The sequence below is a fragment of the Talpa occidentalis genome, unplaced genomic scaffold, assembly GCF_014898055.3.
Source record: "Talpa occidentalis isolate TD23 unplaced genomic scaffold, MPIMG_talOcc4v2.1 talOcc4.7, whole genome shotgun sequence".
In the NCBI taxonomy this organism is placed as follows: domain Eukaryota; kingdom Metazoa; phylum Chordata; class Mammalia; order Eulipotyphla; family Talpidae; genus Talpa; species Talpa occidentalis.
This window is the reverse complement of record NW_023605083.1, coordinates 112,269,948-112,286,900: the sequence shown is the minus strand read 5'-3', so window position 1 is coordinate 112,286,900 and position 16,953 is coordinate 112,269,948.

The following is a 16,953-nucleotide window of genomic DNA, read 5'->3' as shown; positions in this document are numbered from 1 at the left end:
TATCTTATCAAGTGTATTCAAGGATTTGTGCTTTCCTTTCTCACTACAAGTTCTAAATAGCTTTATTTAGGGTCAGAGGGTGGATAATTTAGGACAGTAAATTTCCCAAGTCTGCCTTTCTCTAAAAACTTGTTCCAAGAGATTGACAGCCCTCATAGTTCACAATTTAAGCACAATCTGAATGTGTATGCCAGAAGGACTTCTAAAATCTCATCTATCTCCTTTTTACATTTAACAAGCCCAGGGATATGAAGTGAGTCCCTCAGGTCTTATAACTGGATAAAGGCAGCCAAGGATTACAACTGAATTATTGCACATTGCCCAAATAACTGAAGTGCCTCAAGTTGTAGAATATACTCATACTTCTAGCTCTCTTTTGACAATATGATTTCCATTTTCCTCTTCAATGTTAGGGGGGTAGGGATATTTGGAGAATTTAACTTTTGATCTTCAGAATTATTGAGACTTGAAGCCTTTTGGGCAGAATAACTTGCTGAGTCACTGCTTAATTGTTTGATTACCTCAGATGATGTGGTGAGGTGCCACAAAGATGGGCATTTCTTGTTTAAAGGAAGAATCTCAACAATACAAAATAAAATCACATTGAATTCCCCATGTTCCCTGGGTAAGTACAGTTGGCACTTGGTATTAGAACTGAGGACAAGATTGAACATGAATGGACAGGACAGCAAGAGAATGGAACTTTTTACAAGTCTTCAGGAGACTGAAAGAACAACAGGGAAAAGCAGCCATCATAGTCTTAAATTCCTATGCCACTTTCTCTCTGACAAGCTTATAAAATAATCAAATGTAACTTTCCTAGCTCTGCTTGATATTTAATTTAGTAGGGACTTGTGCTGAGGGCTGCATGCTTAAAAGGATTTATGAGCACACCGTTTGGAAGAAACTTTATAGTTTCTGGATAGCAACTCAAACCTACTAAAGAAAATGTTATTTCCTTATTGGAACCTCAATGTTTGCAATAAGGAAAATTCCCGTGGAAAAAAATTAGAGTTGCTTAACCTAAAAGGGCCCACGGTGTCCTCTGCATTATTTCTGTCGTGACGATGCCTCATGACCCCTGGAAATGTGATGAGCAGATAGATGAGCCATAGAAGCATGGCGATTCACAGTCACTGAAGAAAACTACTGGAGATTTCTGCTGGTGTTAGCAAGAGGAGGAGGATTTGTAATTAACTAAGTAGCCTACAATTGACTTTGTTACCTCTCCATTTATTTTAAAGTGAGGTAACATTAGTTTACAACCCTGTAAATGGTTCAGAGGTATAGGTTGGCACCTCTTCAGATGTGTGTTACCACACCACACCATACCTACAACCAAGGCACCCTCAGTCCTCCACCATAGTCTATTGGGCCCTCTTTCCCCTTTCCTCTTCTTGTTTCCCCTCCTAGTCTCATAAACCCAATTATACAGTCAGATTTCTAGGGTTTGTTTTGGTTTGGTTTCATGTAACCTGGCTTTGTTTCTCTATTTTCCACACATGAGCAAAACCTTGTCTTTCTCCTTCTGGCTTATTTTGTTAAACATAATCCTCTCCAGGTCCATCTATGTTGTTGCCACTGGCAATGCTTCATCTTTTTTATTATAGCTGAGGAGTATTCCATTGTGTGTATATACACATCACATACATCTTCCTAATCCATTCATCTTTCATTAGGCATTCAGGTTATTTTCATATCTTTGTTATTGTAGTGCTACAATGAACACAGGAGTGCATCTATCCCTTCTAATTCTTTGGGTAGATGCCTAGAAGTGGAATTTCTGGACTTTGAAGTAAATCTATTTATAATATTTTGAGAAACCTTCATACTATTTTCCATGCGGGGGAGGGTTGGGGAGACGACATTCCCATAAACAGTGTATGAGGGTTTCTTTTTCTCCACATCCTCATCAACACTTGTTGTTTCTGGTCTTTTTAATGTGGACCATTGCCACAGATGTGAGATGGCATCTCATTGTGGTTCTGACTTACATTTACATTTCCCTGATGAGTGGTGGTGAACATTTTTTTATGCACCCATTGGCCCATTTGTATGTCTTCTTTGGAAAGGTGTCTATTATATTGAGCTCTTCTGTCCATTATTTGATAGGGTTGGGGGTTATTGTTGTTGAGTTGTATGAATTATTTGTAAATCTTGGATATTAACCATATGTGAGATACATGATGTAATAAAACTGTCTCCCACTCAGTAGGTTATCTTTTTATTTAATGACAGTGTCTTTCACCATGCAAAAGCTTTTTATTTTGATGTATTCCTATTTGATTTGTTTGTTTGGTTGGTTGGTTTTGTTTCCCTTGCTGTTGGAATCAAGTCATCCATAAAGAAAATGTTGTGGAGTATTTTGGCTAAGTTTTCTTTTATATATTTTATGGTTTCAGGTCTTGCAATGCAAGTCCTTAATCCATTTTAAGTTAATTTTTGTATATGGCATGACATTATGGTCTAGTTTCATTCTTTTGCATTTGGCTATTCAGTTTTCCCAATACTACTTGTTGAAGAGACTTTCCTTTCTCCAATGTACAATCTTCACATCTTTGTCACAGATTAATGTACATATTAGTGTGGATTTATTTTGGGGCTCTCAAGTCTATGGCAATGGTCTGTGTGTTTGTCTTTATTTCAATATCATATGTTTTTGATTACTATAGCTTGGCAGTATATTTTAAGTTTGGGAAGACGACAGCTCTGTTCTTTCTCTTTTTTGTCAAGATCGTGGTAGCTATTCAGGATTATTTTGTGATTCCATATAAATTTCAATGTTTGCTCTATTTCTTTGAATAATGCCACTGAAATATTGATAGGAATTGCATTGACTATGTATATTGCTTTAGGTAAGATGGCCATTTCAGCAATGTTAATTCTTCCAATCGTGAGCAGGGATTATCTTTCCATTTATTTTAGTCTTCCTCTATTTCTTTTAACAATGTCTTTTAATTTTCATTATATGGGTCCAGTATTTCAAAATTATAAAATAAAGAAGCTATTGACTGAGAAATGTCTATCAGGTATAATGGTATCCTTTTCTTTGTTGTTTGCTTTAGGAGTTTTATAAATTTATCTTAAAAAATAATAATTGTAATGACATCAAAGATCAATCACCTGTATTTCCCCCTACTAATGGGTACAATTCTATATATAGTTGGGTCACAAAGGAAAATCAAGACATTGTTGTCAGGCCTTCAATAGTCAGAAATAACTGTTATTTGGTGGTATAGAAACTGGTATATTCAATGTACCAATGCAACTAAAACATTTTAATTATCCAGCCAAAATAAAGCACTCAAGAAGTAAAATAACTGTGCATTAAGCAATTATTTGTTCATCCATTCACTCTTTCTCCATCTCTGAAGTCATCACTATAGTCACAAAGACATAGAAAATAACAAAGAAAAATCCAAATCTCAATCCCCTACTTTCTGGGTTACAAATAGTGAGGTAAAATAAAAGGACTCAATAAAAGGGCGATAGACATTCTGAAATGCAACTGATGCATTTCATTTCAAAAAACCAAAAACAAATACAGTAAATAATATAATTTTCAACAATATGAGGTTGGTATTACTATGTACAACTTACACAAATAAAGAGCATTTGAGAACTGCTGCTGATGTAAGTACTAGAAACTAGGTCTGAGGAATTTCTTCCTGAACTCTTAAAGATCCCCAAACAAACTAAGGGATATAAATTCCTAATTCCTCATTGTTTTTAGTGATTTATCATCTGAAAAACATGGGGTTTACTGGATAAAGTTAATATCTGAAACTCATGTAACAAACCTGAAATTTCTATTAAGCCTACCAAAGGGTCAGCCCCTCCTGACATGCTAGAGCTAGGGTACATGACGAGATTCCAGGAACAAGGAAACTATACTTCCTGCTGCCTTTGCTTACCTCCATACCTCTCTTTCTACCATTACAGTCATCTCGCTTTGTGATATTTTCTTTAGAGGGTTTCTTTCCCCTCTTAACACAATTAAAGTGAAATCAAAGAAAGAGCTATTGTCTTCACTCTTGGTATTTAAATCAAACCCAAATGTTCTTCAAAAGAATTAGGATTTCCTCTTTTGTTTCTAGAGAATGCAGCAACTCATCTGAAGTAACATCTTAGTTTTCCCAGGGTTCAACGTTTAGAAAAAAAATAGATGTTTGAGGCACAACCAATACTGAGGACTGTGGCCCTGTCCCTAACCCTGCAGGCATCTCGATGCAGCCTGCAGCTATCCTCAGGATGTGGGTGCAAAAACAAAACCTTTCGGAGGGGCGGAGCAACATGGAGGAGAGGAGACGCTGCGAGTAAGATCTCCCATTAAAAAAAGTTAATAGGGAGGAAAAGCGGCAGGTCCCAGTGAGAACCGGGACACGGAAGATAAACAGGTGACTCCAGCAAACTGCCCGAAGAAGAAAGTGGCCATAAAAGAGGACCAGAAGGGAGGGAAGCACAGAACCCTGCTCCCCTCCCCCGCCCACAGAGGCGGCACTCTCCGACTGGCAGAGAGGAGGAAAACAACAAACTAAAACTGCCAACAAGAACAAAGGACGCAGCAAGCGGGACTGTGAGTGGAAAGGAACTATTGCAGCCACCACACCCTGTGAACGGGAGCTGTGGAGAACCCCCGCAGGATCCACCGCGGAGGTGAGCTCCGGGCGCCATAGAAGAGAGCCCCGCCCAGGAGGAGACCAGCACCAGCACACAGCCCCGGCCGCCCGGTAAGCCTGCGCGGAAAGCGGCACGCTGGAAAAACAGACACAGAGCGGGATTGCGCGGGGAAAGCGGCGCGGATTGCGCGGATCGGATCGCAGCTGCCCAGGTCCCCGCGCCTGCGACCTAGGCTTGCGGGGAGACGCGCGGAGGCCCTCCCGGAGTGAGCAGGAACCAGGCGCCCAGGCAGGGGAGCGGGATTCAAAAGGCGCCGTTCCCGCGCCACTGATCTGGGCTACAGCCCGAGTCCTGGAACTGAGGGCTTTGGAACTGAGACCCGGGGCACGAAATTAGGGGCGTGGGTTCCCCACGACGGTGGGGCACAAGGCAGACACAGCACCCCAAAGCCGTTGAGGTGTACCCTACCATCCCTGCTCTGCTCCCTGTCCCACTGGGTGGAAAATCAGCTCCCCAAGGGCTCTAGGCGAGATCTCTGGCGCCACCTAGCGTCTTGAAGCCAGCACAGGCTCCTGAAGGAGCTAGTGGCCAGCTGGGGAGTTAGCCCACGTCGGGCCCCTTCCGAACAAGTAGTCTGAGCCCACAGGGAGAGCGAGCACCCACAGCCGGGGCAGACCAAGCGCGCAGAAGAGTGTGCCTGAGACCGGACGTGCAGGAAGTGTGTCCCACATCACCATTATAGAATAGGGACATTTCTTCAGTAAAGACTACCTGCAGAAGGCTTCCTCAGGAGCCAGAGGTGAGCGGGGGAAGTTCGCCCACGCCAGACCCCCTCTGGCCTGCAGTCCAAGCCCAGAGGGGGAGCAGGAACCCACCGCCGGGGCAGACCAGGCGCACAGGGGAGTGTGTCCCCACATCGGCATTTTAGAACAGGGACCTTTCTCCAGTAAAGACTGCTTGAAACTGACAGATGACTCCTGGAGGAACCAGAGGGGAGGAGAGAAGCCCACCCAAGATGCCGGCCAGTCCCAACTACACAGTGTCCCAACGCATACGGCAAATTAGAAAACAGACAGTAGGGAGGAGAAGAACCACACACAACCTAGCAACTCTCCAGAGAAAAAGCACACCACAAAAAGAAAACCAGCCCCAGATGGCAACGACAGTAACTTGGAAGAACTTCTGAGCCTTCCAGAAAGAGAATTTAAAATTGCCGTGATTAAAAAACTGACAGAAGTCATAAAGGAAAACAATGATAAGGGAAAAATAATCAACCATCAGAAGAATGAAATTGAGTCCCTAAAGAGGGAAGTAAAAGAAATGCAGGAGATCAAAGAATTAATGGAAGAACTAAAGAATTCTGGGAAAAGCAATGAAAGCAGAATTGATGAAATGGAACAACGAATAAGTACTCTTGAAGACATAGAAATAAAAAGAACCAAAACAGAAAAGGAAAGAGAAGTACGAAGGAAAAAGAATGAAGAAAGACTTCGGGAACGATCTGACTCCATGAGGAAAGGAAATATAAGAATTATAGGAATACCAGAAGGAGAGGAGAGAGAAGTAGGAACAGAGAAAATATTCAAAGAGATAATTGAAGAGAACTTCCCAAATGTGAAGGAGGAGATGAAAATTGATATACAAGAAGCAAGAAGAACACCAAACTTCCACGACGAAAGGAAAAATACAGCAAGACACATAATAGTAAAGATCCCAAGAATCCAGGACAAGGAAAAAATAATGAAGCTGGCAAGAGGGAAGAAACAGATAACATTCAAAGGAAAGCCAATCAGGCTGACATCAGACTTCTCCGAAGAAACACTACGGGCAAGGAGAGAGTGGAGGGACATAGTCAACAGACTCCAAGAAAACAGATGCCAACCAAGAATACTCTATCCCGCAAAGCTCTCCTTCCTCTTTGAAGAAAGAATATGGACTTTCCCAGACAAACAGAAACTCCGGAATTTCATTGCAACTAAACCCCCACTCCAAAAAATACTACAAGGAGTCCTAAAGCCAGAACCTCAGAGGGACGAATAACAATGAAAGAAGGCCAAAAAAAAAAAAAAGTTATTAAAAGAATAAATAAAATCAAAGGAAAGACAAACACAATGGCAAATACAGATGTTAACATATCAATATTAACTCTAAATGTAAATGGACTAAACTCTTCAATAAAAAGACACAGAGTTGCAGCCTGGATTAAGAAACAAAACCCAACCTTTTGCTGTCTCCAGGAAACACATTTAGCTACAAAAGATAAAAATAGGCTCAAAGTTAAAGGATGGAAAACAATCCTACAAGCAAATGGACCAAAAAAGAAAGCAGGAACAGCTATACTTATATCAGATAAAACAGATTTCAAACTCAAAAAGATAAAAAGAGACCCCAATGGTCACTACATTATGATCAAGGGGACAATACTTCAAGAAGAAATAACACTCATTAACATATACTCACCAAACGAAGGAGCACCAAAATATATCAGACAACTGTTGTCCTCTCTGAAAACAGACATCAGAGAAAACACATACGTAGTGGGAGACTTCAACACACCACTATCAACAATGGATAGATCAACAAGACAAAAAATAAGTAAAGAAACCAAAGCTCTAAATAAGGACCTAGAGCAATTGGGCTTAACAGACATCTATAGAACACTAAACCCCCAAAAAACGGAGTACACATTTTTCTCAAGCGCACACGGATCATTCTCCAGGATCGATCACATACTGGGGCACAAGACAAACATCAACAGATACACCAAGATTGAAATCATATCAACCATCTTTTCTGACCATGAAGGCATCAAACTAGAAATAAACCATAAAAAGAAGGCAAGGAACTTTCCTACCTCATGGAGATTAAAAACCACACTACTGGAAGACCACTGGACTAATGAGGAGATGAAAGAAGAAATTTAAAAATTTTTTGAATTGAACGACAAGGAGGACACCAATATCCTAAATGTATGGGATGCAGCAAAAGCAGTAATAAGAGGAAAATATATAGCAATAGAAGCTCACATCAAGAAACAAGAAAGAACTCAAAGAAACAACCTAATCTCGAAGCTCAAAGATCTAGAAAAAGAGCAACAAAAAAACCCCAAAACCAGTAGAAGAAAAGAAATAATAAAAACCAAAGCAGAAATAAATGAAATTGAAACTAAAAAACAATCCAAAAGATCAATGAAACCAAGAGCTGGTTCTTTGAAAAAATCAATAAAATAGACAAACCCCTAGCCAGGCTCACAAAGGAAAAAAGGGAGAAAGCACAAATAAACAGGATCATCAATGAAAGAGGAGAAATCACAACGGACACAGCAGAAATCAAAAGAATAATCAGTAACTACTATGAACAGTTATATGGAAACAAGTTTAACAATCTAGAGGAGATGGACAAATTCCTACAACTCTACAATCACCCAAAGCTAGATAAAGAAGAAATAGAACACCTAAACAGACCAATTACAATTAGCGAAATTGAAATGGTAATCAAAACCTCCCCAAAAACAAAAGCCCAGGACCTGATGGATTTACAAATGAATTCTACCAAACATTCAGAGACGAATTAGTGCCTATCCTTCACAAACTCTTCCAAAAAATTGAGAAGGAAGGGACAATACCAAACACGTTCTATGAAGCCAACATTACACTAATACCAAAACCGAACAAGGACAACACAAAAAAGGAAAACTACAGGCCAATCTCCCTAATGAACACTGATGCAAAAATCCTCAATAAAATTTTAGCCATCAGAATCCAACAATGTATCCATAAGATAATTCACCACGACCAAGTAGGATTCATTCCAGGGACACAAGGATGGTTTAACATCCGAAAATCAATCAACGTTATCCAACACATCAACAAAAAGAAATATAAAAACCATATGATAATATCAATAGATGCTGAGAAAGCTTTCGACAAAGTGCAACACCCATTCATGATAAAAGCCCTTGAAATTCTTGGGATACAAGGAACATACCTTAACATCATAAAGGCCATCTATGACAAGCCAACAGCCAGTATCATTCTCAATGGTGAAAAGCTGAAAGCAATTCCATTAAGATCTGGAACAAGACAAGGATGTCCACTTTCACCACTGCTTTTCAATATAATACTGGAAGTCCTAGCCAGGGCAATAAGACAAGAGAAAGACATCCAAGGAATCCAAATAGGAAAAGAAGAAGTCAAACTATCACTATTTGCAGACGATATGATATTATACATAGAGAACCCCAAAAACTCCACAGAAAAGCTAATTCAACTCATCAATCAGTTCAGTAAAGTGGCAGGATACAAAATCAACACGCAAAAGTCAGTAGCCTTCCTATACACAAACAATAAATCTGAAGAAGAAGAAATCAAAAAACCATCCCTTTCGTTATTGAAACAAAAAAAATCAAATATTTGGGAATAAATCTAACAAAAGAGGTAAAGGACCTATACAAAGAAACTATAAAACACTGTTAAAAGAAATAGAAGAAGACACAAAGAAATGGAGAGATATCCCCTGCTCATGGATTGGAAGAATAAACATTATTAAAATGGCCATCCTTCCAAAAGCAATATACAGATTCAATGCTATTCCAATCAAAATTTCAATGTCATTCTTCAAAGAAATAGAACAATTATTGATGAAATTCATATGGAATCACAAAAACCCCCGAATAGCCAAAGCTCTCCTGAAAAAAAAAGAAGGGAATGGAGGCATCACACTCCCAGACTTCAAACTCTACTACAAAGCCATAATCATCAAAACTGCATGGTATTGGAACAAGAACAGACATACAGACCAATGGAATCAAATAGAAAATCCAGAAATAAACCCACAGATTTATGGTCAACTAATCTTTGACAAAGGAGCAAAGACTATGCATTGGAGCAAAGACAGTTTGTTCAATAAATGGTGCTGGGAAAACTGGGTCGCTACATGCAAAAGAATGAAGCTTGACCAATACCTCACACCATACACAAAAATCAACTCAAAATGGATTAAAGAATTAGACATAAGACCTGAAACCATAAAATATATAGAAGGAAATATAGGCGAAACACTACGTGATTTGCACATCAAAGACATCTTTACAGACACATCACCCAAAGCAGTGATAGTGAAGGCGAAGATAAACAGCTGGGACTACATCAAATTAAAGAGCTTCTGCACAGCAAAAGAGACAATAACAAAAACAAAGAGAAACCCCACCAACTGGGAGAACATTTTTGCACCCAACACTAATGATAAAGGACTGATCACAAAAATCTGCAAAGAGCTGATGAGACTCAACAACAACAAAGAAAATAATCCAGTCAAAAAATGGGCAGAAGAGCTAAAAAGAAACTTCTCTGAAGAGGAAATGCAAATGGCCAACAGGCATATGAAAAAATGTTCAACATCACTTGTCATCAGGGAAATGCAAATCAAAACTACCATGAGATACCATCTTACACCAGTGAGAATGGCACATATTAAAAAAACTAGCAACAACAAATGTTGGCGAGGGTGTGGAGAAAAAGGAACTCTTCTGCACTGTTGGTGGGAGTGCAAACTGGTCCAACCACTGTGGAAAGCTGTGTGGAGATTTCTGGACCTACTAAACATAGAGCTTCCATATGATCCAGCAATTCCACTCCTAGGTATTTACCCAAAGGACACAGAAACATCAATTCCAAAGAACACCTGCACCCCTATGTTTATAGCAGCACTGTTTACAATAGCTAAGCTTTGGAAACAACCCAAATGCCCAAAAATAGATGACTGGATCAAGAAGATGTGGTACATATATACCATGGAATATTACTCAGCATTCAAAAAAGATAAACACATGCAATTTGCAGCAACATGGATGGCGCTGGAAGGGATCATGCTCAGCGAAATAAGCCAAAAAGAAAAAGAAAAATACCGGATGGTCTCACTCATAGCAGGAATCTAGAAAACTTAAATAAGGGACCAGGAAAATGAATAACTATAAGAAAGTGAAAATCAAAATCAACAAAAAACTATGAACCAGAGACACTTTTAGGGGGGCAGGGGCGGGAGGGGAGGGATTGGGGTCAGAATGGGGGCGCTGCAATTGTATGGGGAATATAACAATAAAATTTATTATCTAATAAAAAAAAAAAAACAAAACCTTTCTACACAAGGCCAGTGGCGAAAAGGGGAAACATCGGAAAGCTGGCACCAAAAATCAGCTGCCATGAGAATGTTTACTTTCTGGGACTAGTGCAAAGCACAGCAGGAGTGAAGCCAATATCTGCCTCAGACCCTAGCAGGTGACCTGGAATATATCCATGACTTGATTGAAAAGTACTTTGCAGAAATTGTCAAGGACCAAAGCTCAGACTTCTCCCTTTCCATGCTTGTATAAAGGTTGTAATGTAAATGTAAATTATTCTCTTTATCATAACAATCCAGTCCAGGGTTCCATCCTCTGAAGAATCATGCTATACATTTACACAGAGGTATATTTACTATCTTTCTTCCACACTGAATCACAAAGAAACCCATCTATTCTCCAAATGTTATCATAAAGCCTATGTTTGAAATTTTCTAATCTGATTCTCTGTTTAGGAGTTACTACAAATGTCCTTAATGCTTCAGCACAGAAATTGTTACATAGGCTTTGTTCTCTGCTAGGAAATAGTTTCATGGCTCAATACTCTCTAAATTATCTGAAAAGTTTCCATAGTAAGAGCCATGGTCCAGATGACCTGTCAACAGATGGTTAAGCAGACCTAATGGTCTTTTGCATATAAAAAATGAAATCTGGCTATAGCCAGTTCTGATAAATTTTCAAATAATACCTATTTAATTGAAAAAAATGAAATTTTCTATAAGTGAAAGAATCAGGAAGGAAAAAATCTCATTTTCAGTCCTATAACACTACACTGAATGGGCTAGATCAGAGGTCAGCAAACTACTATTATACAGGATGAAACAGAAAATATTTTAGGCTTTTCTGACTCAAGCAGTTACAGCTACTCTATTCTACCATTGTGCTGTGAAAACAGCCTTAGACAACACTTAAGCAAAAGGATGTGCTGTATTCCAACAAAATACTATTGGAAAAGCAGGCAGTGAGCCAAGCATGGTCTGCTGTCTGTCTATACTTTATCAATCCCTGTTCTAGAGACCTTAGTGCCAGGTTGACTACTCAAAATCCTAAGGGGATCAAACCTCAAACTGAAAAGTCCAAAGAAAAAGAAGTTATGTATATGAAATGGAGGTTATTGGATTATCATAGATACCATGTTAGCAGATGCCATATAAACCTTTGGGACATTCCTTGACTTTTTGTTGACTTGACCATTTTTTTACTTTCTCCCACAAAAATCCAAGGATTTGTGGATTAAGTGTCTGTTCCTAACCTAGTCTTCTTTAAAGCATTCCTGATTTAACTGTCATTAATAAAAATTAGATATTACAGAAATACAGAAGAAGGAGAAAAGCGAGAAATTCAAACCCACAAAAACGCTCTAAAGGAAATTCACCATGCATTTTATAAATGTGAAGCATGGAAATGGAGGCATAAGATTGGCAATGAATTAAGGCAATGAATTAAGAAGAGCGTAATATACTCACATTTCTCAATCCTCCCCCATGAAACATCTTGTAAATCTAAAATGGGGGAATCACTAGCAATTCTAAGAATTTTAACTCCCATATTTTAGAGTTTTTATTGGAGGAACTATGTTCTGAGAACTCACATCCATCTATCATTTTGTTTTATGCAGGAGTAAGGAAGTTCCTCGTGTCCATACGTGTTGTCATTTCTTAAAAGCTTTCCCTAAATGTAATAATAAAAGTCAGTCTCCAGCTGTGTGTCAGAAATACTGTCCCACTGAGAAAGGGGCATTGGCTGCTTCTCATATTATAGGTTTCTTTTAAAGTGAACAGAAATTTTTTCATCTTCATAGAATCAAAAACCTTAATGGGAGAAAATAATTTAGCAAGTCTCCTTTATCACCCATAATGTGACCTCTTGCACATACAAGGTTTCTTTTCAACACTATCAAGGAAATTCACTGACTGCCTCAGTAGTTTCTCCACACTCCACTTTTTTGTTTTTTGCTAGTTAGAAACTCTGCTAGGTGGCTTCCTCTAAACAACCTCAAGATGTATTTCCTATAGACAATATTTAAATTCTGCTTTAAAGAACAGATATTCAAATTTTAGAATATTCTTCTCTAATGAGAGAATGCAGTTTTTCTCTTTTTGTTAGAGAAGGTATATGTTGGATGGTTTCCTATAATACAGAAAAAAAAAGAAACCTCTTCTTTAGCCTATTCCTTTTATTTTGATCTTGATCTATCGCTTAGTCATAATCCTTCATCCACAGCATACTTCATTTTATTTGCCCTATAAGCAGATTCCCTCTTTGCCTGTCTGACCCTTCTTAAGGAATCACTTAATGATCTGTACATCACCATACTCTGAAAAACAGAAGACAGAATATGCTTCTGTGTGAACAAGGCATAAAATCTACACCCTTTTCTGGTGGAGCTATGAAATATCATGAGAAAAGTCTTTTTTTTTTTTTTTTTTTTTAAAGATTTATTTATTTATTTATACAAGCACTGGGTACAGTCAGAAGCGCGGGAGGGTGAGAGAATTCACCAGAGCCAGAGCGGGGAGCAGAGCAGGCAGAAGGACCGAAGTACACTGCTGAGGGGAGCAGCGGGTGGCAGGAGAGGTCTGCGCGCCATCTGGGACCCTCCTCCGGTGGCCGGGGAGCAGCCGGGGATCGAACCGGCGCTGCAGAGGCTGCGGGCAGCTTCGCAACCCAGCGCTCAACCGCTGCGTCACCAGGGAGGCCCTCATGAGAAAAGTCTTAATGTAGAGCTAGAAAATTTAGATTCAGATGCAACTCTGGCTGTGAACATTTGAATCTGAGCCTCATATGAAGAGAAGGATCATAATAACATCTGAATCTAAGCCTCATGTGAAGAGAAAGATAAGAGTTGTGTAGACTAAAGGAGATAATGCACATAGCCATGCTTTGTAGATCAAGCACTAATATTCACACTATTGTTGACCTGATAACTTTTCCTTTTCTATACTGGTAAAAGTTATCTCATGAATATAATCCTACTGTCCTTTGAGCCAGGCTGTTCTTGATAGAGAGAGTCAGACATCAGAGATTTATCATTCTCAATATCTCTGGTAAGTCCCTTGCTCCCCAAAGCACTGCCTGCAGATCACGTCAACTTGTGCTTTTAGGATCTTATACAGATGTCGGACTGAAGCACTTAGAGCAACAATACTTAACCACACAGCCAGGGAATGGCAGGAGCAACAGAGCAAAAAGAAAGGGACCAAGAGGCTAAAGGGTATAGGGAGTGTTAGAAGTTATGCCAGCATCAAATTATTTTTTGCAGAGAGAGAACTTTTTCTCAAAGTTTGTTAAGTCATGCATTAAAGAGACCAAACAGAAAACTAGAACATCATACAAAGGAATGTCATGCTAACACTGAAGGCAACAAGAACTTCCCAGACTGTGTAGACAAAGCTGAGGACTCTGCTTCTTTAGTGAACACTGCTGTCAGCTGAGAGACTCCGAATCTCCTATATCATGATGTTCTCTAGCAGCAAGAAGTGACTATTCAGCATAACCCGTGCAAGCTAAGAGCTGCATGAACCCAGGAGAAGCCATCTGGGAAGAACACTTCAAGAAAGTGAGCCAACTAGGAATACCATCCATACTTCAACTTTTCCTTCATGAAGAGGGTTAGAAATTAATCTCAAAATCACACTATTAAAATAAATAAAATACGCACATAACAAACCACATGGTATAAAATTTAATTTGTTTTGTGTGCAGCTATGCTTCTAAAATGTATGGTTATTGCTAACTTAACTGGTTTATATATTCTAAACTTTCATAAAGTATTTTAGAAAATTACCTGGTTTTAGTCAAAAGCAACATATGTCCAAAATCTGGTGTCCAAATGGGCGAAGGAAGCAGCTCTGTTTCTCTTAGCAGAGCTAGGACAAGAATTCATGTAGTGGTGAGCACTGCCTCACAGACACTACACGAAGGCATTCATGAACTTACAAAATCTTCATCTTTTATTACATGAAAAGATCCTCCCCATCTATGTACTCCCACAGCTTCTGGTGTACAGACCCACTATTAAACCTAATTAAATACACTGTAATCTACTTAAGTGCAGGAACTTTTTGTCATTTTATTCCCACAATGCTTAAATATAACAGGTATTCAAAATATGCTAACTGAGTCAACAGAGCTAGTCTGGTAGGTAACTTGATGGATTCAAATACAAAATCAGTGGTGATTCTTAAAGACCTCCTGTACTCTGCATCTCTGAATCATTTAGAGTGTTGAAAACCACTGTTAATCTCCTGGACAACAATTCCAAATTGTTGCCTATAAAAGTCCACCTGGTCAGAAAAGTTATTCTAAAACTTAGAAGTTTCTCCTTCCCTCTTTTAAAACCAGAGTCTTTCATTGACTAACACTGAGGTCAGTCCATAGTAAGCATTAATTATAAATGCAATGAGTGAGTGAATAATTTAGTGAATTGGCTACAGACCCAGGAGTTTTATAAATCAAGCAAGTTTACTACTTGGATGATCTGAGCATTTGGAAATCCGTAGCTTTAGTTTTCTTTTATCCTCTTATTTATTCTCTTGCAGGTTTTTGGCCTGGATCTACAGGGGTCTCACTGGTGTAACTGTTCTATCTAACACCTAGTAACTTGGTAACCTGATCGATGAAAGCCACAGTTTGATTACGTCACTGCATATGAACTCATTCTGTGTTGAAGCTACTTGGTAGATCCCAGGGTTGCCCACCTCCTTTCTCTGAATTAATGCCCTTATTTGTCACTCATTTGGGACATTCTCACATGCCATTTATACCAGTTTATGTTTTGTACTAGTGTCACTTTCTGATTGTCATATAACTTCACCTGGGCGGGGTTCTCCTCAAATTGGTTATGAACAACATGAGAAGACCATCCATGTGTTAATTTCTTTGCCATTTCTCAATGTCTAACAAAGTCTCCTTTGCTACACACAAAGGAGAAAAGTAATAAATAGTCCTGAGAGTCACTGATGAGTTTACTCTTCAATCAGCAGACATTTATGTTCTGTCCATGTGCAACAGGGTGGTCCCCAGGAAAGGGGGAGGTTCCCTGCCCCACCCAAGGGAGGGTGGAGCTGAGCAGCAAAAGAAGAAGCTGCAAGAAGAGACTGAGGAAGGAAGGAAGCAGGATGGAGCCAGGAGACCTGGAGGAGGCGCATGGAGCCTAGAGACACGTGAAGAAACTGCGCTTGTCTTTTGGTCGTGGACTGGGTGACACAGATGTGGGTGAGACCCATGGGGAGGTGACCATGGCAGCTTTTATCTTGATGTTGATTTTGCTCTTTTCCTTCCGGGCTTGTCTGGTTATTTCTGACCCTTTGCTGTGGGTCCCCACTGGAAGATGCTTTAGACTTGTGGCAGGCTTTGGGGCTTTGCTCTGGGCCAATCCCATTTGGATGGACTTTTACCCACGAGGGGACGGGTAACTTTGGGTGCTTCATTTAGAAACTAGACTCTTTGCCTTACCTGTATTGTTTCCTAGTTTTATTAAAGTTCCTTCCCATTAAAGTCTCCTATGTTTTGTGTTGCTGCGGCGGATGGCAGAACCCATTTAGAATAGGCAGGTTTGCAGGGTTTGGGCTGACCCTCTCCCTGTCCTATAACAGATTTGGCGACCACGAAGATTTAGGACAGAGCCATCCGTGGTTAGTCAGCCCCATGGGGAAATTGGGCTTCCCTGTGGCGCTGGCTACCATAAGTGCAAATGTGATTTTTGGTTTCTCCGGTGTGTTTGTTTCATATGTCGATTTGCTGTTGAAAAACTGGCTTGGGCTTTGTGAAGATCTGTGTGTCTGTATGTAATTTGTTTGTAGTGACTTGCTAAGAGATTTTGATTTTGTGGAAATTGTTCTGTGCCAGTTTTACTCAAAAGATTAGGCAGTACATTGGACCATGTGGCCAGATCAAAGATGGCGTCTGAGGCCACTTGGCTGGCTCTTGTAAAATTCAGAGTTTCTTGTTGCTAGGACTTTGGAACTTTTTTTTTTCTTTCTTTTTGTAATCTCTACTGTCTCATTAGCATTTCTAAAGGCAATAATGGTTCTTCAGTGGTATGTTGCTTTGTCTTTGGCTACTTCCTGCTCTCTGCCTGATGGATTTTGCAAGCCAACTGTGGAGCAGTGGTGTTTTAATTAGCAAATGTATGCCTGGGTGTTAAGTGCAGAGTACCCTTAAGCAGTAACTGGTAATTGCTGGTAGCCTTGATGGATTCTTGGAGATAACTT